Raw genomic sequence first — 26381 nt, forward strand, 5'->3', positions numbered from 1 at the left:
GACTGCTCCCAGCACGATAGGGTTACTAGGGTTGGGACATTTTTGCATCTAATGGGAAACCATTGCTCAGTGGGCTTTCCTCAGCTTGCTGTGACATTCTCACAACTGTGTAATGGTCTGAGGAATGTCCTACTCATGTCTCCTTTCTTCTTTGTCTTCTTTAACAGAGGCCACATTTATATTGTGGTTAAAAGACTGTCCTAGCCTGTTCCAGGGGTCTCCCTTTGCTGCTTCTCAACCACGTTCCCCAATAAGTCTCTGGCCCATCAAATCTCAGTTTGGCATTTTTTTAAAAAAAGATTTTATTTAATTACTATGAGAGACATGCAGGAGAGACAGAGACATAGGCAGAGAGAGAAGCAGGCTTGCTGCAGGGATCCTGATGTGGAACTCAATCCTAGGACCCTGGGATCACAACCTGAGCCGAAGGAAGATGCTCAAACACTGAGCCACCCAGATGCCCCTTGGCATCTGTTTCTTTGAAGACTTGAGTTGAAATAAAGTATGTTTTATGTCAGTATAAACACTGTTTATACTGACATTTTGGCTATTTTTTGCCTACTTCTCCTATTTGCTCTTTGTTCTTTCCTCTCTCTTTGAGTTTTAAAGAATGATTATTTTCTATACCTTTTTTTAGCATTTAATTTTAGTATCATTTGAAAGTTGGTGTTTAACTTTCAAGCGACGCTATACCATTTCACATATGGTGTAAAAAATGTACAGCAGAATACATTCAATTCTTCCCTCCTGTCTGTTGAGCTATTTTCATTTTACTTCTGCATATGCAACAAACTTCACAACACATTGTCATTATTTTTACTTTACACAGTCAAACATCTCTCACAGAGATAAAAATGATAAAAATGGCTTTTATGCTTATCCACACATTTACCTCTTTCAGTGTTCTTTATGTAAAGTCAATGTCTAACTGGTAGCATTTTCTGTATTTCTTCAATATTTCTTATATTGCAGGCTTGCTGGTGATGAATTTTCTCATATTTTGTTTGTCTGAAAAAATGTTTATTTCTCCTTGACTTTTTATTGTGGTAAAATATATGTAACATAAAATTTGCCATTTTAGTCATTTTTAAGTCTATAGTTTTATGGCTTTAAGCACATTCGTGTTGTGGTACACCCTTCACCACTATATGTCTCCAGATTTTTTGGTCTTTCCCAACTGAAAATCTGTACCCATTTGAACACTAACTTGCCACTCTCCTCTTCCCCCAGTCCCTGGCAACTCCATTCTGCTTTCTGTCACCATGAATTTGACTGCTCTGTGAACCTCATGACAGTGTTGGTCTTTTTGTGACTGGCTTACTTCACTTAGCATAACATCTTTAATGTTCATCTGTGTTGTAGTATGTGTCGAAATGTCCTTTTTTTAGGGTTGAATAATATTCCATTATCTGTGTATATCCCATCTGGTTTGTCCATTCATCCATTAACTTAAATTGCTTTCAACTTTTCGCGGTTGTAAATAATGCTTCTATAATGAACCTGGATGTATAAATATCTGTTCAAGTACTTGTTTTCACTTCTTTAGGGTATATGTTCAGAAGTAGAATTGCTATTTCATGTGGCATGTTAATTTTCCAGGGTTGCCATAACAAGTACCGGAGACTGGGGGGCTTAAACATTAGATATTTATTTTTTTCACAATTTTGGAGGCTAGAAGTCTAAAATCAAGGTATTGGCGGGATTGGTTTCTTCTGAGGCTTCTCTCCTTGGCTTGTAGATTGAAGTTTTCTCTCTGTATCTTACCTTTGTGGCTTTCCATGGCCAAATTTCCTCTTCCTATAAGGACGCCAGTCATCTCAGATTAGGGCCTACCCTAATGACCTCATTTTAACTTAATTACCCCTTTAAAGACTCTACTTCCCAAAATAGCCATATTCTGGAGTTTTGAGGGAGCACAAATTCAACCCATAATATTCTGTCCTCCAGCTTCTCAAAATTCATATTTTTTTCTTGCAAGCAAAATATATGCACTCCATCTCAACCACTCCCCAAATCTTGAGCCATTCCTGCAGCATCTCTAAAGTCCAGAATCTCATCTAAATACCATAATACCATATAAATGAGGTGTGGGTGAGACTTGAAGTATGATTCATCTTGAATTCTCCACCAGTCATGGAACTGTGAAACCAGACAACAGGTTATATACTTCCCAGATACAATGGTGGGATAAGCATAAAGCAGACATTCTCATTCCAAAAGGAATAAATTGTAAAAGGCAAAAGAATTACAGGATCTATTTTTTGCCAAATTCAATGACATGAAGATTTTCCCCTGTGTTTTCTCTAAGCGTTTTATACTTAGCTCTTGTATTTGTTTGATACATTTTAAGTTAGTTTTTGTATATGATGTAAAGTAAGATATCAACTTTATCCTTTTGCCTGTAGATATCTCATGTCATCTGTGAACAGTGACAATTTTTTTTTATCCTTTTTTCCAATTTAGATGTCTTTTATTCACTTTTCTTGCTTAATTGTTCTGACTAGGGCTTTTAATACTGTGTTGCATAGAAATGGTAAAAGCAGACATCTTTGTCTTGTTTCTGGTTTTACAGGAAAAGTTTTTGACATTCTGTAAATTTTTTTTCTGTATATAAGGCCTTTTTATGTTGTGGTAATTTCTTTCGTCTTTTACTTTTTGGAGTGTGTTATCATGAAAAAAAATTTTGTTGCATACTTTTCCTGCATCAGTTGAGATGATCATGTGGCTTCATTCCTCTTTATTCTGTTAATGTGGTTTATTACATTGAATGATTTTCTTTTAGTGTTGAACTATCTCCTTCATATTTTGAAAGATATATTTGTAGGGAATTAATTCTGAAGTAACAATTGCTTCCCCTTCTAGCACCTTAAGCATGCCATTCTGTTGTCTTCAGTCTTAATAGTTTCTTTTTTCTTAAATTGAAATATATTTGACATTTAACATTATATAAACTTAAGGTGTACACGATGATTTCATATATTTATATATTGTCATATGGTAGTCATTGTGACAGTAACTAGCACCTCTATCAAATCATATAATTATCATTTCCTTTTAGTTTTTGAAATAAGTAAGATCTAGTCTCATGGCAAGTTTGATGATTATAATACAATATTGTTGTCTATATTTACTCTACTATGCATTAACTCGCTAGGGCTTATTTACTCCTTATTGCAAGCTTGTAGCCTTAAACCATATCTGTTCCATCCTTCCACCATACCCTAGTAACTACCATTTTACTCTCTGTTTTTAGGAGTTTGGCCTTTTTTTTTTTTTTTTTTTTTAGATTTCATGTATAGGTGATATCATACAGTATTTGTCTTTCTCTGTCTGATTTATGTCACTTAACATAATGTCCTCAAGTTTCATCCATGTTTTCACAAATGGAAAGATGTCCTTCTTTCTCATGGCTGAATAATTCTTTATCCATTCATTCATTGATGAATATTTGGATTATTTCCATATCTTTGCTATTGTGAATAATACTGCAAAGAATATGGGAGTGCAGGTATCTCCTCAAAATACTCATTTCATTTCCTTTGGGTATATATATCCAGAAGCAGAACTGATGAGTCATTTGATACATCTAATTTTATTTAATTTTTTAGGACACTTCCTATTTTTCTTCCATAGTAGCTGAACCAATTTATGTACCCATCAATGGTATACAAGTGTTCTCTTTTTTCCATACTGTGCCAAAACTTATCTCTTATCTTCTTGATGACAGCCATTTTAACAGGCATGAAGTGATATCTTATGGTGGTTTTGATTTGCATTTCCTGATGATTAGTGATATTGAGCATCTTTCCATGTATCTGTTGGTCATTCAAAATTTAGGGACATTAGTTCTTCAAATATTTTTTATTCTCTGTGTCCTTTTATGATTCCCACTTCAATAATGTTAGACTGCTTAATATTGTCAGACAATATAGTAATTCTTCAATTCCATTCTTTAATTCTTTCTGGGCTTCATTTTGTTTTTTTATATGGCTTTGTCTTCAAATTACCACTCTGTGTGCTTATCTGTGATTACTCTCATCCAGCATATTTTGCATATGTGTATATTCTCTACAAGTTCATTTTGGGTCTTTAAAAAATTTTTATTTTTCTTTTCTCATACTTATGTTTTTTCTCTTCTTTTGAAGATAGGCAGGAAAATTTTAATAACTACCTTTTTTCAAAGCAAATTCATTTATATATGAGAGAGAAACATTGACAGGATTGAAGATTCATTCGTTTAAAAGTTGCGTTCCATTATGTAATTACTTCTCTTAAAATTAATTTTTAAAAAATATATCTTTTTGTTATTAACTCATTACATTATATTTAATCTTACATGTATTATATTGAACCACATGAAATTGTACATCACATACGCACATATACTGTGTATATTATTTTTAGTTAATTGTAGATTCAGTTAGTTGCACAAATAGTACAGAGAGGGCCTTTGTACTCTTTGTCCAATTTCTTTCCATGGTTACACCTTACATAACTATAGTACAATATAAAAAATAAGAAATTGACATTGATACAATGTGTATGTCATTTCATGTACATATTTATGTAACCACCACAATCAAGATCCAGAACTATTCCATTAGTACAAAGATCTCCCTTGTGTCATCCCTTGACACTCACATTGATTCCCCTCCCCCTGCTTCCTTAACCACTAGCAACTACTAGTCTGTTCTATAATATCACCACTTGAGATTATTATATATAAATGAAATCATATAGTATGTGATCATTGTATTGTTTTTTTTTTTTTTCATTCAGCAAAATACCCTGAGACTCTTCTAGGTTGTTGTATGCATCAATAGTCCATTTCTCTTTATTACTGAGTAGCATTTCATAGTATGGTTGTACTGCAGTTTGTTTAATGATTCACCTATTGCAGGACATTCTGGTTGTTTTTGTGTTTGTTTAGTACAAATAAAGTTGTTATGAATTTTGCATACAGGTTTTTATGTAAAAGTAAATTTTATGGATCATATGGTAATATATTTTTATATTTTAAAAGAAACTTCATATTGTTTTTGAGAGTGAATACCATTTTACATTAACATGGAAATGTATGAGAATACAGGTATTTTTTTCCTTTATCTCTCTGGGACCTTAATTTACATTTCCTTATTGGCTAATGATATTAAACATCTTTCTATGCCCTTATTTTCCATTCTGTCTATCCTTTTAGTAAAATGTCTATGTCTTTTCTCCATTTTTTAATTGAATTGATTGCTTTATTTTCTGCTGAATTTTGAGGATTTAAAAAATATTTCCAGATAGAAGTCATTTTTCAGAAATGTGGTTTGCAAATGTTTCCTCCAAGTTTGTAGCTTCTCTTTTTATCATCTAAATAGAGTTTTTCTCACATAAAAAGTTAATTTGGATGAAATTTTATTTCATTGATTTTTTTTTTTTCCCGTTATGGATCATGCTTTTGGTGTGATGTCTAAGAACTCTTTACCTGGGTCCCAAAGGATTTTTTGCTATGTTTTCCTCTAAAAATTCTATAGCTTGATGTTTTATATTTAAATTTGTGACTCATTTTCAGTTAATTTTGGTATGGTGTTTGAAATTTAGATTAATGTTCACTATTTTTGCCTATGGATGCCCAATTGCTCTAGCACCATTTGTTGAAAATACTCTCCTTCCTCCATTGCTTTCTACCCCTTCACCAAAATTAATTGCTCATACTGTAGGTGTATGTCTGATTTCTATATTCTGTTTAACTTTCATGTCTCTATGAATATTACACAGTCTTTATTATTGTTAGCTATAAAGTAAGTCTTAAATTGGTTAAAATGATTATTTCCACTTCTTTTTCAAATTACTTTAACTATTTTAGTTCCTTTGTATTTCCATTTACATTTTAGAATAAAAAATATTTTAAAATAATCTTGTCTATATCTACAAACAAGCATTATTGAGATTTGATAACATAGTAGCTATTTTACTGTGCTTTTCTTTTGGTTCATCATCTGTGTCATTTGGGGGGGAATTTTCTACATATTCATTTTTTCTAGTATGAGTTCTACTTTTTTATTTTTTCATATCTGATAATTTTTGATTATTGAATATTGAGAGCTTTATGTTATTGGTTGCCAGATTTTTTTATTTTTATATTTTTTTTAAAAATTATTTTATTTTTATATTTATGATAGGCACACAGTGAGTGAGAGAGAGGCAGAGACATAGGCAGAGGGAGAAGCAGGCTCCATGCACCGGGAGTCCGACGTGGGATTCGATTCCGGGCCTCCAGGATGGCGCCCTGGGCCAAAGGCAGGCGCTAAACTGCTGTGCCACCCAGGGATCCCCTGGTTGCCAGATTTTATTGTTTCTTTAAAAGTGTTTAATTTTCTTCTGTAGGTTAGTTACTTGGATATAGTGTGAACCTTTTGAGACCTACATTTACACTCTATTAGGGCATGTCCAGAGTAGCCTTTAGTGTAGGGATAATTTAGCCCCACGAGTAAGATGATAATAGCCTTCTGAGAATCCTACCTGTTATTCTATATATTATGAAGTCTTCCTCCCTGGCTGATGGAAAATTAAACTATTCCCTACCTTGTGTGAACTTCCAGAGTTTTTCTGTTACTTGCTCCCCATTGTAGTTTCCTCTCATCAATGCACTGAACATTCCACAGCAAAAGACCTGAGAGAGCCTCTGCAGGTTTCCAGAGCTCTTTCTCCACACAACTTGTTTCTCTTTAGTTTAGTGCTATGCCTTGAATGGCTTAAGCCCTTAACTGTCTTGTGAACTTGGTGAGAAGACGGGGCTGTTTAGGATACCCTTCTGTGTACTAAGGCTTGAAAACTCTCCTCAGATTCCAAGCTGGTACAGGCATAAACTTCATCTTGTTTTTTTCTCTCCTCTCAAGGTTCAGTCTTCACTGACTGTTTTCCAGCTCTTCAAAAACATTATTTCAGGGGCACCTGGGTGGCTCCATGGTTGGGCATCTGCCTTTGGCTCAGATCATAATCCCAGGGTCCTGGGACTGAGTCCTGCATTAGGCTCCATGAGGGGAACCTGCTTCTCCCTCTGCCTATTTCTCTGCCTCTCTTTCTGTGTCTCTCATGAATAAATAAATACAATCTTTAAAAGAAAAACATTACTTCATATATATATTTCAGTTTTCTGGTTGCCTAAGATGGGTGGATAAATATCATCTCCATTACTTCAGTTGGTCAGAGGTAGAAAGAAGTCTTTCAAGTTCTGTGTTTTCTAATTTTCATTACTATTTCTCCTTTGCCTCAGAGGTTATTTAGAGTGTCTTTCATTCTTTTTTGTATTGTGGTAAGACCACTTAACATGAGATTTACTCTGAATAAAATTTTAAGTGCACAATACAGTATCGTTAACTGTAGGCACAATGTACAATAGATCTCTATATGGAAGTCTAATTCTTAATTTTCAAATATATGGTGATCTTTTAGATAGGCTTTTAAAATAGCATAGCTACATATTTTAATTATCCTTTGATTAATGTTATTTTAATGCTTTAAAATGTGTTGAGACTTGCTTTGTGGCCAGTTAGACCAAGTGTATCAATAGTGTTCATTTTCTTACAGTTTGCTACTTTTTCTGTATCCTTATTCTATAATAACTGAGAGAGGAATGTTGAAATCTTCAAATACAATAATGGAATCATCTTTTCTTCCTTTGAATCTATCAGCTTTTGTTTAATGTATTTTAAAGCTCTGTTATTAGACATTCAGCTAAAATTGTCATGCCTTCTTGATAAATTTGATCTTTAAAAATAAAAATGTGTTATTTCTGCTAATAGTTCTTGTTCTAAAGTCTGCTTTTCTGATTTTCATATATCTAGTATCATTTTCTTTAATTAGTATTTAAACAATCTATATATTTTCTAGTCTTCCACTTTTCACTTGTCACTTTTTTAAAAATTTGAAGACAGTGTAGAGTTGGATCTTTTTTTTTTTTAAAATCCAATATGATAAGGTCTGCCTTATAATGGGAGTATTTGGAACATTTATATTTAATGTAAGTATAGATTTTTGTGAATAAATCTATCATCTTTCTATGTTTTCTACTAGTGGCACGTTTTCTTTATTTTTGCCCTATTTCCCTATATTTGGTTTAATTTTATTCTTGAAGAAACTATTTTGTCTTCACTTGGCTTATTTTGTATCCTTCTTTCTTTTATTATAGTTTTAAGTGGTTGCTGTAGGATTTATAATACACATTTTTAACACATCAGTCTACCTTCAAAGGGTGCATAAAATTTCATACAAATGTAAGGACCTTACAACATTCCTTCCATTTCTCCAAGGTGATATATTGTGGCTTGTTTGTCATATATTTTACTTCAACTATGTATAAACCTACAATGCTCTCTTATTATTTTGCTTTAATCAAATTTTGAATAAAATTATAAACTAGGAAAAATATTTTATATTTGTCTACATACTTCCAGAACTATATATTGTGTAAGTAAAATTTCCATTAGTGCTATTTTCTTTTTGCATGATGAATTTTAACATTTCTTATATTACAGATTTACTGATAGTTAATTTTATCAACATTTTATAGGTTTCTAGTTTGGTGTGTTGCCTTTTAGTACTTTAAAAATACTAATTAATTACCTTCTAGTTTATATAGTTTCTGACAATATAACTGCAGCATTCTTTTTTATTTTTATTTTTTGGGGAGCACAAACATGCCTTTTCTTCCTTCTAATTTCTCTTAAAGTTTTATATTGATCACTGGGTTTTAGCAATTTCATTTGATGTCCTTTGTTGTAATTCTTTTTATGTTTATTCTTTTTAAGATTTGTTGAACATGGAACTATGGTTTTAAAATTTTCATCAAATTCAGAAAAAATTTGGTCATTATTTATTTAAATTTTTTAGTTTCTTCCATTTCTCTATGATTCTAATTCCATTTATATGAAGCCACATTATATTGTCCTGTAGATCACCTAGGCTTAATTTTTTTTAAAGATTTTTTTTATTTATTCATGAGAGGCACAGAGAGAGGCAGAGATATAGGCAGAGGGAGAAGAATGCTCCCTGGGGTAGCCTGATGTGAGACTTGATCCCAGGACCCCAGAATCATGACCTGACCCTAAAGCAGACACTCAACCACTGAGCCATCCAGGTGCCCACCTAGGCTTAATTTTAAAAATATTTTTTCCTGACTTTGCTTTCATTTAGGTAATTTCTATTAATATGTCTTCAAGTTCTTTGATCTTTTCTTATACAGTGTCTAAATTTGGTTATCAATCCATTCTAATGTTTCATTTTAGAGTTTATTTTTCATTAACATAAATTTGATTTGGATATTTTCTACATCTACTATATTTATCTTACAATGTTCATATTTTTCTTTACACCCTTAAGTATATGAAACATTTCTAATTAGTACTTTAATGGATTTGTCTACTTATTCCATCACCCATTATTTCTGGGTCTATTTTTGGTGACTGAAACATTTTTTTAAGATTTATTAATTTATTCATGAGAGTCCCCTAGAGAGAGATAGAGACATAGGCAGTGGGAGAAGCAGGCTCCCTATGGGGAGCCTGATGCAGGACTCCAACCCAGGACCCCAGGATCACTACGTGAGCCAAAGGCAGATGCCCAACCACTGAGCCACTCAGGTGCCTTTATGGAGAATTTTTTTTTCTTTTCCATAGAGATAGTTGTTTTTTATTTATATTGCCACTAGGATTTTGTTGTGTTCCTTTAAAGAAGACTGTCCTTTTATTTTGTCACAGATGTTAATGTCACACATGCACATTACAAGGTTAAGTTTGAATCTTTCAAAAATTGTTTTTAACCTCTTTTAGGGTAGGTTTAGAGCAGTCATTATTGTAGAGCTCAGTTAGCCTCCTTTCTTTTCTTTTTTTCTTCCTCCCCTCCCCTCCCCTTCCCTCCCCTTCTCTTTCCTTTCCTTCCCTTCTTTTCTCTTCTTAAATTTGGGACTTCATGTGTCTCTACTGAATAGTCCATATGTTCAACAAAATCTCTCCATCCCTGCTAAGAGGAACCCAAGTGATTCAGTCTCAGGTGACCTCTGGAAATTATTAGTCTTCCCAATAATAGTTATTTCCTTTAAAGTTGTTCTCCTCCATCCTTGTTGGGTTTAACCTTACACATGTACAAAATGATATACACTCAAAGACTCAAGGGGACCCTATGCACATTTTTGAGCTATTGTCTGTGTAACTTCCTCTTTTCAGGCATTTTCTTTTCTTTTTTTTTTTTCAAGATTTTATTTATTTATGAGAGAGAGAGAGAGAGAGAGAGAGAGAAACAGGTTCCATGGCAGGAGCCTGATGTGGGACTCGATCCCTGGACTCCAGGATCACACCCTGGGCTGAAGACGGCTAAACTGCTGAGCCACCCGGGCTGCCCCAGGCATTTTCTTTTTGCAACAATAGCTGCCTCAGCCCCACCAAACTCCAATTTCTTAATCTCAAGCAAGATTGTTGAATTCAGTTTTCCCTCCCCTTGGTCCACATCTAGGATTACTTTAGGCAGAAAATGTTTTTCTACTTTCTTAGAATCACAGTCTTGTACTGCTTGTTGTTCAATGTCTAACAATGGTCACTTTCTATGTTTTGTACAGTTTTTAAATTGTTTTTAGCAGGAGGGAAATTCTCAATTATTTTATTCTCTTATATTTGGAAATGTAAGTCCCCTGGGTGTTTTCATTTCTCTCTTCTCTTTTCTTCATATGAATTGCTAATTTGAACTTCTCTTAATCTGTTCTTGGGCAGCTATGTTTTAAACTAACATTTAGGACTTTAAATATATTTCTATGAATATTTGTTTTGTTAGTTTTAAACCATTCTTCGAACCTGTTAAGTCCTTTCTGATTTTGTTACCCATGATTTTAATGTTGTTTTTCAGATACTTTCATCTTCAAACTATTTTATATATCTTCTTTATAATAATTCAAGTAGTTGCTAAAATGTTATTGAACAATTGGAGAGTAATAAAGCCTAGCATTTTGGTTAACTGATAGATCAATAAAATATTTTGTGCCTGGTTTAACTATAAATTATCCTGTGGTGAAGCAGACCCTAAGCAACAGGCAGTTGCTAGGTTTTCTTGCCACCTTTCCATAAATTCCATTTCTAAGAAGAAAATGAGCCCTAATGGATTTTATATGGTTTATGATCCATGGCCCAGCAGGGAGCATGAGCTTTATACTCGCATCAGTTCTCCTTGCTTCCCTAATCCCATTGGGAGTGACATAGAGCGGGGCAAGTGAAATGTTGTATACAGTGGACCTGTATCACACCTGAGGAGCACTCAGTTTAGGAAATTCCTAATGTTATAAGAGACTTCTGGCAGGATGCCTGGGTGGCTCAGCAGTTGAGTGTCTGCCTTCAGCTTAGGGTGTAGTACCTGAGTCCCAGGATTGAGTTCCACATCAGGATCCCCTCGAGGAGCCAGCTTCTCCCTCTGCCTATGTCTCTGCCTCTCTCTGTGTGTCTCTCATGAGTAACTAAAATCTTTTAAAAAGAGAGAGAGAGAGATAGAGAGAGAGAGACTTCTGGCAAATCTGTACACTATCCCCTCCATAGACATTATCTTTATTATACTGTAATATAAATAAATCTACACTAGGGACAAGAAGGATCTTTTATTATTCTGGAATATCACCTTATACAAACTTATTAAATGGACTGTAAATGCCTTTGCCCAAAAGACTTAGAACATGTAAAAATACCAGAGATGCAGAAGGAATTGTCTCTTAATAGAGACACGTAAACCTTCTGTTAACTACAGTATGGTTTATAGTCAGGTAATGCTAGGACATGAATCACATATACTCAAAATTATCTTTGAATAGTCCTTAAAAGATGCAAAAGCATCATATATAGAGTTGTATCTAAAATCCCACAAGGTAATGTGTAAGCCAAAAATGATGAATGATGAGACCATGTGGATAGGTACTGTACACAGTCTAATAATTGGTATCCCTCCCCACCCATTACTATTAAATTTATTTTTCTCTTTTGCCCAGCATTGAATGTGATTAAATTAATCATGCATATAAGAAAACTTTAGTGTATTGCATAAGTTTTCATTTTTTCTGTAAAGATATCACGAATAAATATGTCAATGCATTTTCTAAAAATCATTTTCTACTATACCTATTGAATTTTCCTGACTTTACAGTTTGATGGTCAATAATTAGCAAATGCAAGGGTGCCTGAGTGGTTCAGTCAGTTAAGCATCTGCTTTCAGCTCAGGTCACGATCCCAGGACTCTGGGATCGAACCCCTGTCAGGCTCCCTGCTTGGTGGGGAGTCTGCTTCTCCCTCTTCTTCTGCTTCTCCTTTTCCCTCCACTACTCCCCCTACTTGTGCTCTCTCTCTCTGTCAAATAAATAAATAAATAAAATCTTTTAAAAAATAATTAGCAAATGCAATCAGTTTTCCATGACTTTTACTTAGTTAATTCACAGTGATCCCTAAGGATAACTATTCTTTTTTAAATAAATACTTAAAAATTGCAAATATAAATAATTATCTTTCATATTTTGTGGGGAATCTGCTTTAACTTCTTAGGAATTTGATTCCTGAAATCAATTGTTTGTGTCAGCTAGCTTTTAAAGCAAAACCTTTAATCCTTTGTATAGCAGGGGTTCCTCAGTTTCCCTAGTTCATGATGAACTAGCAAGGAAGTGATAGTCACAGCATGAATTTGAGAACAAGGACCAACCATACTAGTTGTTTCTGAGAACCTCTAGTCTTGGCAACAAATTTTCTTACTTGAATTTCTTCTCCAGTTAACAATTTTGGAGACATTAAAGAAGATAAGTAGTAAAAATTCAGACAGAAAGCTTATTTGTGATGCTAATGCTACTTAATATTCTAGTCAAGGAACCTACCTTTTAAATAATTATCATGGCCTTCATATCATTGCACATTTGATGAAAGCCTACTATATTTAAGGCCTAAGTGCTGAGGCATTAAAAAAGAGGAAAATATGTGACAAGTTAAGCAATAGTAAAGCGTTTGAATAATTCAAGATAACAATAAAAGAAATGTCACAATGCATCATAGTCAATGAATAGTCAATGAATTGCTCAGCCAATAATTTCTATCAATGCTCAGATGCTTAATGGATCCTATTTCAGACAGGAAGTGATGGTGGATGCACCATTGTTAATAAAAGTGTAGAAGTAAGGAAGAACAAAGGGATAGTGACTGAACTCTTTTGAGGGGGCACATGGCTTTAAAAGGAAAAACAAAATGATGAAAAGCAGAAGGAAAGCTTACATTCAAATTGTTCAGGGCCCTAAATACCACATAAAGGAGTAAGTGTAAGCAGGCCAACACAAAAATCTCATTAGGCAGTGGGAAGAGGAGACAAGCTGTGAGGAATCAAGATTAATGACTTTTGTCTTGTCACACAAGCAGCAGAGAAGCCCAGTGTGGTAAAATGAGCACTGTCAAATTGGAATCCCCCAGAGGACAGTATTTATCTTCAGGCTTAGGGAGATTTCTTTATTCTCCACACTAACTTTTGCTAAATGTCCTAAATACTAGGTTCCTAGGAGCCTGGGGGGAAAGGCACAGAGCTGGAAAACTTAGTCAATTATACAGTTTTAAATCATTGAGGTTTCCCTTTCCTTAATCTTCCAGAAGTCCAGGCTCAGGTTTAGAAAGCTGTATTGAGGTTGGAGGAGGAGAATGATCACCATGCATATCATGTCAGTTAAAGTGAAGTCTATGTTCAAAAATAGAGAGGAGAATTGTTGAGAGGGTGCAGTCATTTTGGAAAAGGCAGTTAGGAAAGACAAGAACATGAGAGAACAGCTACAAGTCATGTATGTGGTGGAAAGAACAAGGACTAAAGGCCCAAAGGAAGAGCAAATCTGCTTTGTCTGGGGAACAGCGAAAAGGCCAGTGCTGAGTGGGCAAGTAAGAGAGTGGTTAGGAAGTGAGGTGAGGGCAACAGGGAACAAGGGGAATCTGGTAGGGCCCCAGCTGGAGGTCTCAATAATGACTTTACTCTGAAGGAGATGGGAGTCCCTGGAGAATTTCAGGTAGGAAAGTGACATAATTTATCCTATTATATTTTTACTGCATCTAAGACCTTCAATTTTAAGGCCCATCATTATTTTAGTACCACTCAAAGGAAAAAAATAGCCATTTGAATGATGGCACAAAGCTTTCTTTTTGTTGATTGTAATCTTCACCTTGATTTTAGAAATCTTCAAATGTAACAAAAAAGTGTTTTGGAAATATGAAAAGCAATGCATTTTCCAAATTTCATTCTCTTTGCTTAATTGAGAATAGATTATAGGGGAGGCTTTTATAAGAAAACAGGCTAGAAATAATGGTGCCTTGACCCAGATGGGTGTATGAGAAATGGCCAGAATTCAGATATATTTGGAGGAAGAGAAAAATAAGCTGTATAGTTTTTAGAGCAACAAGTTGTCATTTACTGAGATGGAGAAAACTAGGGGAGGAATGGATTTTGTGGGCAACAATCAGAATTTTGTTTGGACATGGTAAAATTGAGAGTCCTTTTAAACATCAGAGGGGGATATTGAGTAAGCAGTGATAATACAAATAGACACATACACAGACTATCCTAATTATGGAATTCTGTATTTTTAAATTTACCTATTGAGTAAAATTTACTTGTAACCCCCAGATTAATGATCTCTTTGCATTCATTTTCATGATCATTTATGGACACATGGAGGAATAGTGAAAAATTTGTGTTGCCTAACATGCATGTTCCCTGCAGAGGTTGAACAAGACAGCACTCTGCCTTCTTGTTTCAGTTTTCACACTGTAAATAAATATTTTTTGGTAGTCTATTTAGTGCTACAGTTTTTGCACATGTGTGCTTTTTGTTGGTGATGTTGCTATTTAAAATGACTCTCAAGTGTAGTGCTGAAGTGCTGTCCAGTCCAGTGTTGTTAACTTAAGAAGGCTGTGATATGCCTAATGGAGAAAATACATGTGGTAGAGAAGCTTGTTCAGACAGGAGTGATAATGCTCTTGCTCATGAATGCAAAGATAATGGATCAATAGTATGTGTTAGATAAGGAAACATAAACATGTATTAAGCAAGGTTATGTACTACTCAGTGATTAAAATGCTATGAACAGAAATTCACAGGAATCTAACTTTGTATTTCTGCTAGGAGCAATGGTTCAGTATTTGCTAATTCAGTGGTTGTGGTGGCCTTATAGAACATAATTACTACAAATAATGAGGACTGACTATCTATCTATCTATCTATCTATCTATCTATCTATCATCTATCTATCTATCATCTATCTATCATCTATCTTTCTCTCACCTACTTATCTATCTGTCTATAAGAGCTCATGATGATATTAAAGCTAGACTGGGAATCATCAATATATATCCTTAAAAAAATCCCATTATCCCATAATTTACAAAAATTTGAAAGAAACAATCCACTATCATCTAGATCAGTTTTTCTTTAAGTGTGGGCCATGAATTGTTTATAGCAGTATGTAAGGAGATACCCACAAAAACTGAGAGTAAGCATTTAGAAACTTGTACAGTACTTAAAAAGCAATATTATATTTATTGAATATTGAGGAAAAAATAGTCCTACATGACATATACTTTAAGGAATACTACTCAAGAAAGTAGTTCCATCTACCCTGCCCCACTTTTCTGAATGTCAAGTAGCTCTGAACCAAAGATTGGCATGAGAACTTTTAAAATAACTTAAATAAATAAGCTTAAAATTAAAAAATGAAAACCAGTGAGATAAAAAATTAAGATGTGTAAACTAAGACTTACTATTCAAAATGTGATCTGTTGGGGATCCCTGGGTGCCTCAGCGGTTTGGCGCCTGCCTTTGGCCCAGGGCACGATCCTGGAGTCCCGGAATGGAGTCCTGCGTCGGGCTCCCGGCGTGGAGCCTGCTTCTCCCTTTGCATGTGTCTCTGCCTCTCTCTCTCTTTCTCTATCATTAATTAATTAATTAATTAATTAATTAAATCTTTAAAGAAAAAAGATTATCAAAATGTGGTCTGTAGACCAGCAGAACTGGCATAATCTGGAAGCTTGCTAGAAATGCAGAATCTCAGTGCTCTCCATACTGTCCCAGATCTACTGAATTAGAGTCTGCATCTTAGCAAGATCATTGTGATCCACATGTACATTCAATGTGTGGGAAATGCTGAGTTAGAGGTGTAAGATTATGATCAAGTATAAAATTTACATGGTTAAGTTAGTGGTCTTAGAAATTAAGAGAAAAAAAAAGGAAAAAAAAAGAAAAAAAAAGAAATTAAGAGAAAAAAAAATGCTCAGTGGTAGGGGGTGGAAATAGCAAGAAGTCAAAACACCAGCAGGATCAGAAAAAAAAATCCATGTGGGTGTTTGTGCCTGGCAGCAGATACATGATTTGTTTTACTGGTAAGGAAAAAGGTGAAGAACCTTTAGTTCTCTAAATGTGCAGAGCTGGCCAGGCAGATAGCTACACATTCTCATCAGAACCTCCCTGACCCAAGCTAAAGGGAAGAATTTGTGTTCTTCTCATGCTCTTTGTTCAGAGGCATCCAGATTTTATTGGCTAGCAGGATCTTTCTTCAGTTATTTAGTGATGAAGCACCTTTACCAACTTATCTTCATAGGTTTCTTAATACCTGACCAGAGAGGAAGAAAGTATTGAGATCTTATCAAAGTTCTCTAACTTTCTCATTATTAAAAAATGTGTAGGATTTTTTATAGCTGGAAACTAAACTCCTTGGTATATTAGAGCTCCTGATACTTTTTATCCTTTTTGTCCCACATACCATTTACTAGAAATAGCCCATTTGGTTCCTGACACAAGAGAGATTATGTGTGTGTGTGTGTGTGTGTGTGTGTGCGCGCGCGCGCGTGCACACGTTTTACAAAAATTTAAAATGATGGTGTGGAAAGAAAACCTTAGAGTGTGGATCATAAAATAGTGAATTCTGGGTATTACTGTCTACAAACTTGCTTTGTAGCTGTTCGTCACTTGCTCTTGCACCTTTATTTTTTAACATCTGTAAGACAATGAGTTGGACTAAATGATCTTTGTAGTTTGTGCTGACATTCTGTGATGTGCTATTAGGCAAAGATCACCGTCTCCTGTTGCTTTTAGAGATAATTATCTCATTCCAAGAGGCCCATCTCTCAGAGTAAAAGTCAGAATCATTGAATGGCCAGAAGATATATAGGACTTAGAGACAATTATATTTTCTAATTTATGAGATTGGTGAGAAGGGGCAAGTTTCCACTGAAGGGTATTTAGTGAACATGGTGGCTGGGTCTGAACAAAGCTTTTCAAAGGAGACCAACAAATTTCTATCCTCAAGGCAGTGGGAAAATAGTTTCAGGACGTCTTCTATCATCTATTCTAATCAAATCTTTATTGTCTTTGGACAAACATTCTGTCTCAGAGGATCCTGGTTTCTGTCTCTGAGGAGGTGATATTGTGGGAATTAAATTAAATTCAAATATACTTATTAAATAATAATACATGCCTGTGGCATCATCTTTTGAAATAGTACCTCCGTCACAATGGTTTGGAAAATCAGAGTGTCTCTGTCAGCAGAATGGTCAAGTTGTATTTACTCAATGTGACATTGATTATCTTAATCAAAAAGAACATATGCTGCCAGGATTCTGGGAAGGATGGCAGGGGGGAGCACAAATACTCAGCTCCCACTCCTTCCTTTCCCACCAGAAGTGATTGAAATGAACAAAGAAATAAAAGGATAGAAGAAAACCAGGATCAGTGAAGTAAACTAAGAAGGGATGTCTTTCATTACCAGGAAAGGCAAAGAGTCTCTGCTGGTTCTCAGGTGAATGGAACCAGTATGAAAGCAGTCAGATGTTTGGCACACAAGTCTTCTCCATGAAAAATGCTGGGAAGTCACAAGGAACTAAAATAGACATAAGGCATGGAATTGTGTGGGGGGAGGGTATGGAAGAAAGAATGGGGAGAAAGAGAGAGAGAAAGAGAGAGAGAGAGAGAGAGAAATTGCTCTATATCAGCATTCTTCACAGCCAGAAATGGCTACAGTTGGATATTTCAGGTGAGGCTGCCAAGCTCAACAGAACTTGTAGAATTGCTCCTGACTCAGTTTCAGGGCTCAACCTCATGCTGTAGGAGTCATGCTTGGACACCACACGCTATCTCCCGATGGGACGGGCAGTGATACCAGTCAAGCCACAGAATGTATCTCAGCTGGAGGTTTGGTTTGAAGAGAAACTGGATGTAGCAAACTTCCCTAGTATAATATTTTCAGTAAACATAGAGAAAAGGCCATGAAGAGAAAATTTACCTGCTGGGGTGATCCTCAACATCAGGTCCCTCTCTGTCTTTCCTATACTGCTAGGTCATGGACCAGAAAATTTTGAGTAAGCTGACATCATCCAACATCCAAAAATATGGGAGAATTCTAAGTTGGAGGAATAATATGGCGACTCAGAGGGAAAATACCTATCCTCCTTTGAGATTAATGCTAGGATAAGCCAGACCTAGTTTTATTCAACGATGAAAAGTAAATGCCTAAATTTAAAAAAATACATTATCTGATGATCCTAGATATTATTTTTAAAAGAGGTGTTTCTATATGTGTGTGCACGTGGTGAGAAGAAGGAGTGGAATTTTGAAAATAGGATAGAAGTGGAAGAATGAAATAAGGCGATGGGAATTGTAATTGGGGTAGGAGAGAAGAAAGTGGTAGAGCTAATAATCATAGAAATGTTGATAGATTTTTTTTTCATGAAATGATAACTGAAAGTGGACATAAAGTGAAAAGGTTAGGACATCAACAACAGAATGAAAGAGAAGTTCCTGGGCGGGGGAGTCTGACTTCCTGCTGGCAGAATAGCCTTTTGGAAGTGCTGAATTCCTTATGGATGGAGAGATGGTCGAGACTAGTGTGGTCACTCCTAATCTTGTGCGGGGAGGCAGTTGCCTCTGTCACCCTCTTAAGCAGCTTTATTGTGAAATTTGCCTATTGAATCAGATGGCAATATCCTTAAGACAAGCAAACAGCGATAGGATTGGGGGATGGAAGCTGGGGACAAGAGAAGGGGGGAGGGAGTGTGGCAGTGATTCCAGGTGGGATGTGCTTTCTAGGTGAGAACACAAAAGCAGAGATCCATCAAACTACAAAAACGAAAACAAATAAAAAAGAAAGCATACAGACAGATAAACAAGAATGCTGGACTTGCAAAAATAATTTGTCATTAAATTATTAAAGGCTAAAAATGATGAAACCACAGCGACTGTAACTTTTGGAATATCAACCTGCTTAAGAAATACTCTGATTAAGCAGTTCTTTGACCTGGTTGCACCAAGTTATGAAATTCCTTTGTTGGAAAAACTCATTACATTTAGAATAGAAAGAAATAAGAAAATGCCTTGGTTTGAATGTTAAACTACAGGAAATCGGTTACTGAATTATGGTCTTTTTATATAAAACAATACCATATAAGTGACATATTATGGTTCGGAAGAATAGTTAATAAGGGAAATTATGATATATTTTAAGTGTAAAAGCATGTTACAAAATGCAATTAAAAAAAAAAACCCAAAACCAAAAAAACAAAATGCAGTTTTATGCATGGAATCCAGCTCCTCACTACCTACTCATTCCTTCTACCCACCTTCTTGTTTTATCTTTCTCTATCAAGAGAGATATTATAGCATAATGAGAGTGTGCCCCATAGAATCACATCTCCTTGGGTTTATATCCAAGGTCGATTTTAAAGAAATTTCTTAAGCTCTCTTTGCTTCTGTTGTTCTTTTTAACATAGAAATATTAATATTATATACATCATATGTCTATTGTGAAGTAGAAATTAGTCAGTCGTGTAAAAGATACTACGCATGCATATCAAATGTTAATTTTAATTATATATTACACAAAAATGTGAAGAAAAAGTTGAAAATATATAGTGATTATATCTTGGTGGTGATATTATATGAATACAATGACTTATGAATATATGAATTCCTTAATACTTTTTATATCTTCTAAGCCTTCTACAATAAACATGCACTTCGCTATAATAACAAAAGTAAATAGGATACATATATAGAAAAACAGAAAGAGAGATGCCTGGGTGGCTCGGCGGTTGAGCGCCTGCCTTCGGCTGAGGGCGTGATCCTGGAGTTCTGGGATCGAGTCCCATATCAGGCTCCCTTCAGGAACCTGACTCTCTCTCTGTTTATGTTTCTACCTCTCTCTCTCTCTCTCTGTCTCTCATGAATAAATAAACAAAATATGAAAAAGAGAAAAACAGAAAGATAACTCATATTAGATTGGGTCAAAAATATTATTTATAAACATGCTGTTTATAAGAGCCAAAAATTATTGACTTGAAGAGATTAAAAGTAAAAAGTGGTAAAAGGACATATAGAACAAAGGTAGTAAAAAATGCAGTGGTTGCCACATCAACATCATAATTTTCAAAGATAGGAACATAGAGGAACTTTTAAAAAAATTTAATTCTGGTATAGTTTACATATAAGGTTATATTAGTTTCAGATATTTAATAATTCCATAAATTACCTGGTACTCACCATGACAAGTGTACTCCATCATCTCCCCACTGGTAATCATCAGTTTGCTCTCAAAAAAGCTCTCTTTTTCCCTTTGCTCATTTGTTTTGACTCTTAATTCCACATAGGAATGAAATTGTCTTTCTCTGACAGTCATTTCACTTAGCATTATACTTTCAGCTCCATCCATACCCTAGTAAGATTTCTTTCTTTTTATGACTAAATAATATTTCATTGTGTGTGTGTGTGTGTGTGTGTGTGTATCACTCCTTCTTTATCTATTCATCTATTCATGGATACTTAGGCTGCTTCCATAAATCGACTATTGTAAATAATGCTGCTATAAATATAGGGGTGCATGTATACCTTTGAATTAGTGTTTTTGTGTAAATACTGAGTAGCCACGATTACTGGATCATACAGGAATTCTATTTTTAACTTTTTGTAGAACCTCCATACTCTTTTCTACAATGACTGTACCAGTTTGCATTCTCGTCAATAATGTAAGACGATTCCCTTTCTCTACAACCTGGAAAATACCCATTGTTTCTTGGGTTTTTTATTTTAGCCATTCTGACAGTTATGAGGTGATATCTCATTGTAGTTTTGATTTGCATTTCTCTGATGATGAGTGATGTTGAACCATCATATGTCTGTTGGCCATCTGGATGTCTTCTTTGGAGAAATGTCCGTTCATGCCTTCTGTCTACTTTTTTAACTGGATCATTTGCTTTTTGGATGTTAAGTTGCATAATTTTTTTTTAGTGTCTTTTGGATACCAGCCCTTTATTGAATAATTCATTTTCATTATCTTCTCCTATTCTATAGGTTGCCTTATGGTTTTGCTGTGCAAAAGCTTTATATTTTGACGAAATTCCAGTTTATTTCTGCTTTTATTTCTCTTGCCTCAGGAGACATAATCAGAAAAATGTGGCTACAGCAGATATCAGAGACATTACTTCCTGTGTTCTCTTCTACAATTTTATGGTTTCAGGGATCACATTTAGGTCTTTAAACCATATTGAATTTATTTTGTGTATGGTATAAGAAAATTGTCCAGTTTCATTCTTCTGCATGTGGCTGTCCAGTTTTATTTTTTTAATATTTTATTTATTTATTCATGAGAGACACAGAGAGAGAGATGCAGAGACAGAGAGAGGGAGAAGCAGGCTCCCTCTGGGGAGCCTGATGCAGGACTCAATCCCAGGACCCTGGGATCATGTCCTGAGCCAAAGCCAGACACTCAACCACTGAGCCACCCAGGTGTCCCTGCTGTTCAATTTTCCGAACGCTGTTTATTGAAGAGACTGTCTTTTCCCCATTGGATATTCTTTCCTGCTTTGTCAAAGATTAATGGATCAAATAATTGTGGGCTTATTTCTGAGTTTTCTATTCTTTTCCACTGATTTGTGTGTCTATTTTTGTGCCAGTACCATGGTGTTTTGATTACTATGGCTTTGTAATATAACTTGAATTTTGGAATCATGATGCTTCCAGCTTTATTTTTTTTAATTGCTTTGGAAATTTGGGTTCTTTGTGGTTCCATATAAATTTTAGGATTGTTTATTCTAGTTCTGTGAGAAATGCTGTTGGCATTTTGATAGGGATTGCATTAACTGTGCAGATTGCTTTGGTAGTATGACATTTTAACAATATTTGTTCTTCTAATTCATGAACACGTAATGACTTTCCATTTCTTTGTGTCATCTTGAATTTCATCAATGTTTTCAAAGAATGGATCTTTCTCTTCTTTGGCTAGGTTTATCCCTAGGTATCTTATTATTTTTGGTGCAATTGTAATTGAGATTGTTTTCTTAATTCCTTTTTCTACTGCTTCCTTAGTGCATAGAAATGCAACAGATAACTTCATATTGATTTTGAATCCTGTGACTTTATTGTATTCATTTATTAGTCATAGTAGGTTTTTTTTTTGAGTCTTTAGGGTTTTCTATATAGAGTATTATGTCATCTGCAAATTGTGAAAGTTTTACTTCTTCCTTACCAATTTGGATGCTTTTTATTTCTTTTTGCTGTCCAGTTGTTGTGGCTAGGACTTCACTAGGAGAGAAGTTGAATATAAGTGGTGAGAGTGGACATCCTTGTCTTATTTCTGATATTAGGGAGAAAGCTCTGTTTTTCCCCCATTGAATATGATGTTTGCTGTGGGTTTTTCATATACAACCTTTAATATGTTGGGGCATGTTTCCTCTAAACCCATTTTCTTGGGGACTTTTACTATGAATGGATGTTGTACTTTGTCAAATGCTTATTCTTCATTTGTTGAAATGATCAAATGTTTTTCATACTTTCTCTTACTGATGTATCATGTCGATTGATTTGCAAATATTGAACCACCTTTGCATCTTGGGAATAAATCCCACTTGGTCATGGTAGATGGTTTTCTTAATGTATTGTTGGATTTGATTTGCTAATGTTTTGTTGAGATTTTTTGCATGGATGTTCATCAGAGATATTGGCCTGTAGTTCTCTTTTTTGTGGTGTCTTTATCTGGTTTTGGTGTCAGGGTAATGCTGGCCTATAGAATGAATTTGGAAGTTTTCCTTCCTCTTATATTTTTTGGAATGCTTTGAGAAGAATAGGTATTTCAGTGTTGGGTAGAATTTGCCTGTGAAGCTGTCTGGTTCTGGACTTTTGTTCTTTGGGAATTTTTTGATAATTGATTCAATCTCCTTTCTGGTAATCAGTTTATTCAAATTTTCTATTTCTGCCTGTTCAGTTTTGATAGGTTATATGTTTCTAGGAATTTATCCATTTCTACCAGGTTGTCCAATTTGTTGGCATATAGTTTTTCATAATATTGTCTTACACTTATTTGTATTTCTGTGGTGTTGGTTGTTATTTCTCCTTTTTCATTTGTAATTTTATTTATTTTAGTCCTTTCTTTTTGTTTTTTGATGAGTCTGGCTAGAAGCTTATCAATTTGTGTTTATCTTTTCAAAGAATCAGTTTCTGGTTTCATTTATTTGTTCTATGTTTTGTTCTTTCAGTTTCTATATAATTTATTTCTGCTCTAATCTTTATTATTTCTTTCTTTCTGATTGTTTTGGTTTGTTGTTGTTGATGGTGTTTTTCTAGGTTCTTTAGATATAAGGTTAAGTTGTTTGAATTTTTTTTAGTTCTTGAGTTATGTCTGTGTTGCTGCAAACTTCCTTCTTAGAACTGATTTTGCTGCAAAAGGGTCTTTTTTTTAAGTACCATCCATGAATATGTCAAAATATTCTTTTGAAGCTTTGTATTTCAGATAACATATCATTGGATTATATATAAAGTAAATAATTTCTTTCTAGAAATACATAAAAAATGGCAGGAAAGAATGGCTGGAGATTTTAACATACCGGCTTTAGCCTTTGATAGAATGATTATACAAAATACAGTAATAAAGAGATTCTGGTCTTGGATTTAGAAATCCAGGCCTAAAATTTTTATACGATCACAAATTTGCTACTTTCAGTGGGTAGTTAACTTTTTAAAACCCCAATTACCCTGCTTGTCAAATGAGATTAATATATGTCCTTACACTGCAAAGCTGTTTGTTATAAGGGTACATGAGAAAACTCTAAATGGCTGTATGCTGGTAATTTGAAGAAAGGATCATCAGAGGATATGCAGCTTGAAATAGATTTAGGATTATTCCATAAACATAAAGAGGAAAGAAGAAATTCCTTTAGCATAAGAAAGTATAGCATGTGAGAGACATGGAAACTCGGATGATATTTGTTGCTGTTGTGTTTTCTTTATTAGTTTTTAGGGGGGAAACCCAGCATGTTGCAGATTTGATATAGTTGGAACATATCTGCTGGAGTGGGAGTAGAAAATGCTGGGGAGAGTGATGGGAATATTTATAGTCGCTCATGAACCTAAATTTGAAGACACCTTCAGGCATCAAATTCTCTTTACCATTTAATAACACTTGAATGACTTTGAAGATACTATTCAGCTCCTGAATACCTCAGTTTTCTTTCCTTCAAAATGGGGGGTACTAATGATTCCTAAAATGTGGTTACTAATAAACTGTATGCTATAGATTCTTTAAACTGTTTTAGGAAGTAGTACATTCAACAGGCTCAGACCAGTCCTTGGTGTGTGTCATTTAGATGTTGTCATTATTTATTGTTGTTACCTCAAACAAGGAGCGATGGGCTTATCCTTTAGGTTAAAGGAGCCATTAATGCAGGACAACACCAGATCGACTTTGTGTTTCATAAGTAAACTCTGGTAACTGTGATGAATGGGTCACAGGGATATAAGTAAGGGCCACTTATGAGTCAGTTTCCTTTATATTTCCTCATGATGGATAAAGAGAATTGGGCCCATCTGAGATTTTATTTTGCTTCATTAATTTTCCATCACAGATATGCTGCTTCAGAGTAGCATGAGGGGCCTAATGACTCAGGAGATCTCTAAAAGGCAGGCAAATACATTGCAGCTGGGTTGAAGTGTTGATACCCCATTTTTTCTTGTCACTACATTCTCTAGAGAGTGCCCCTGATGAATGCAAACCATCAGCGTTATTTCTGGAAGCTTGGTAAACATTTTAATCTTTGTGGCCTGATCTTGATGGAGAGCAGATAAACCAAGTCTCCCAGTCTGTCTGCCAAAAATCAATACCACAGAAGGAAATGAAAAGCACTTAAGTCACGCTTCCTGAATGGATACTCCCAAGAAACACAGGAATGATTTTTTTCCTCAGAAAGGTTATCTTGGGAATTTGAATCTTTTATATAGCAATAACAAATGGTTCAGAAAGGGGGATTAGCAGAGTCTCGGGGAATGATAAAGATTATAAGGTCACTGCTGAGGTTGACAAAACTAAAAATGTTGCCTTAGAAAATGTAAGTTAGTGGAAATATTGTTATTTGTGAAGCAGCCAGGCCAGTAGGATTAAGGTGATCCCCTTTGAGGTGCAGCAGGGGTACTTCTTTATTTGATACATGTTTTTGAATGCCCCACAGTGCCTTCTCACCTCCTTTAAAGTCAGGTATTAATCAGGTTATCTGAACCCATAATAAGGCATTTCATTCATCCAGTCAGAAAATTGTGCAGGAGTTACTGATACCTCCTTGTTATTAAAGCTTACTTGCACTTTTCTGTTTTCACTTTCCTTGGCTTAACCTTTAGGTTATTTGGCAACACATCACAACCTCTTGGAAAGCATTCTTAATCTGATCCTCTGAAGTTGGACTGTAAGTCCTTATTGTCTATTCCCATAAAAAATTATTCCAAAAAAAGATTATTCCAAAGCTATGAATTCCTTAAACACAGATCTTGTTGTCACCATATCCGTAGCACCTAGAACAATACCAGCTGTATAGTATATACTAAAAAAATATTTCCGGAAGAGAGAGAGAGAGAGAGAGAGAGAGAGAGAGAGGAGTGAGTGAGCTTGTGACATTAAAAGGTTATTAAGTCCTGAGTAATTGAATTTTCAGAGAAGATGGCATTAAGTACATTCCACTTGAGTCTCCAACTGTGCTTAATTTCTTCCATGCTATGTTTAGCACAGGATTAAATACATTAATTATATAAATAAGATTGTTTTAAAATATATGAGTGAATTTGAATCTGCTCTGCAGTCTGAAAGGAAAAAAAAACTTCATAAACCTCAATATATCTAAACCTAACTCGTGATTCCCCCACCCCCACACCCAGATCACTTCTTCTCAGTGTCCTCTGGTCCAGAGTAGGCATTATCTCCACGCAGGTACAAAAGAATCAGACTTGACCTTCCTTTCCCTCTAAATTCACCTCCAACTCCTATTGATTTTATCTTCTAAATATCCACTTGCGCCTACCTCCACCACAGAATCTTTGTACCTACTTCTCCCTTTGTT

Source organism: Canis lupus, chromosome 25, assembly GCF_003254725.2.
Source record: "Canis lupus dingo isolate Sandy chromosome 25, ASM325472v2, whole genome shotgun sequence".
Taxonomy (NCBI): domain Eukaryota; kingdom Metazoa; phylum Chordata; class Mammalia; order Carnivora; family Canidae; genus Canis; species Canis lupus.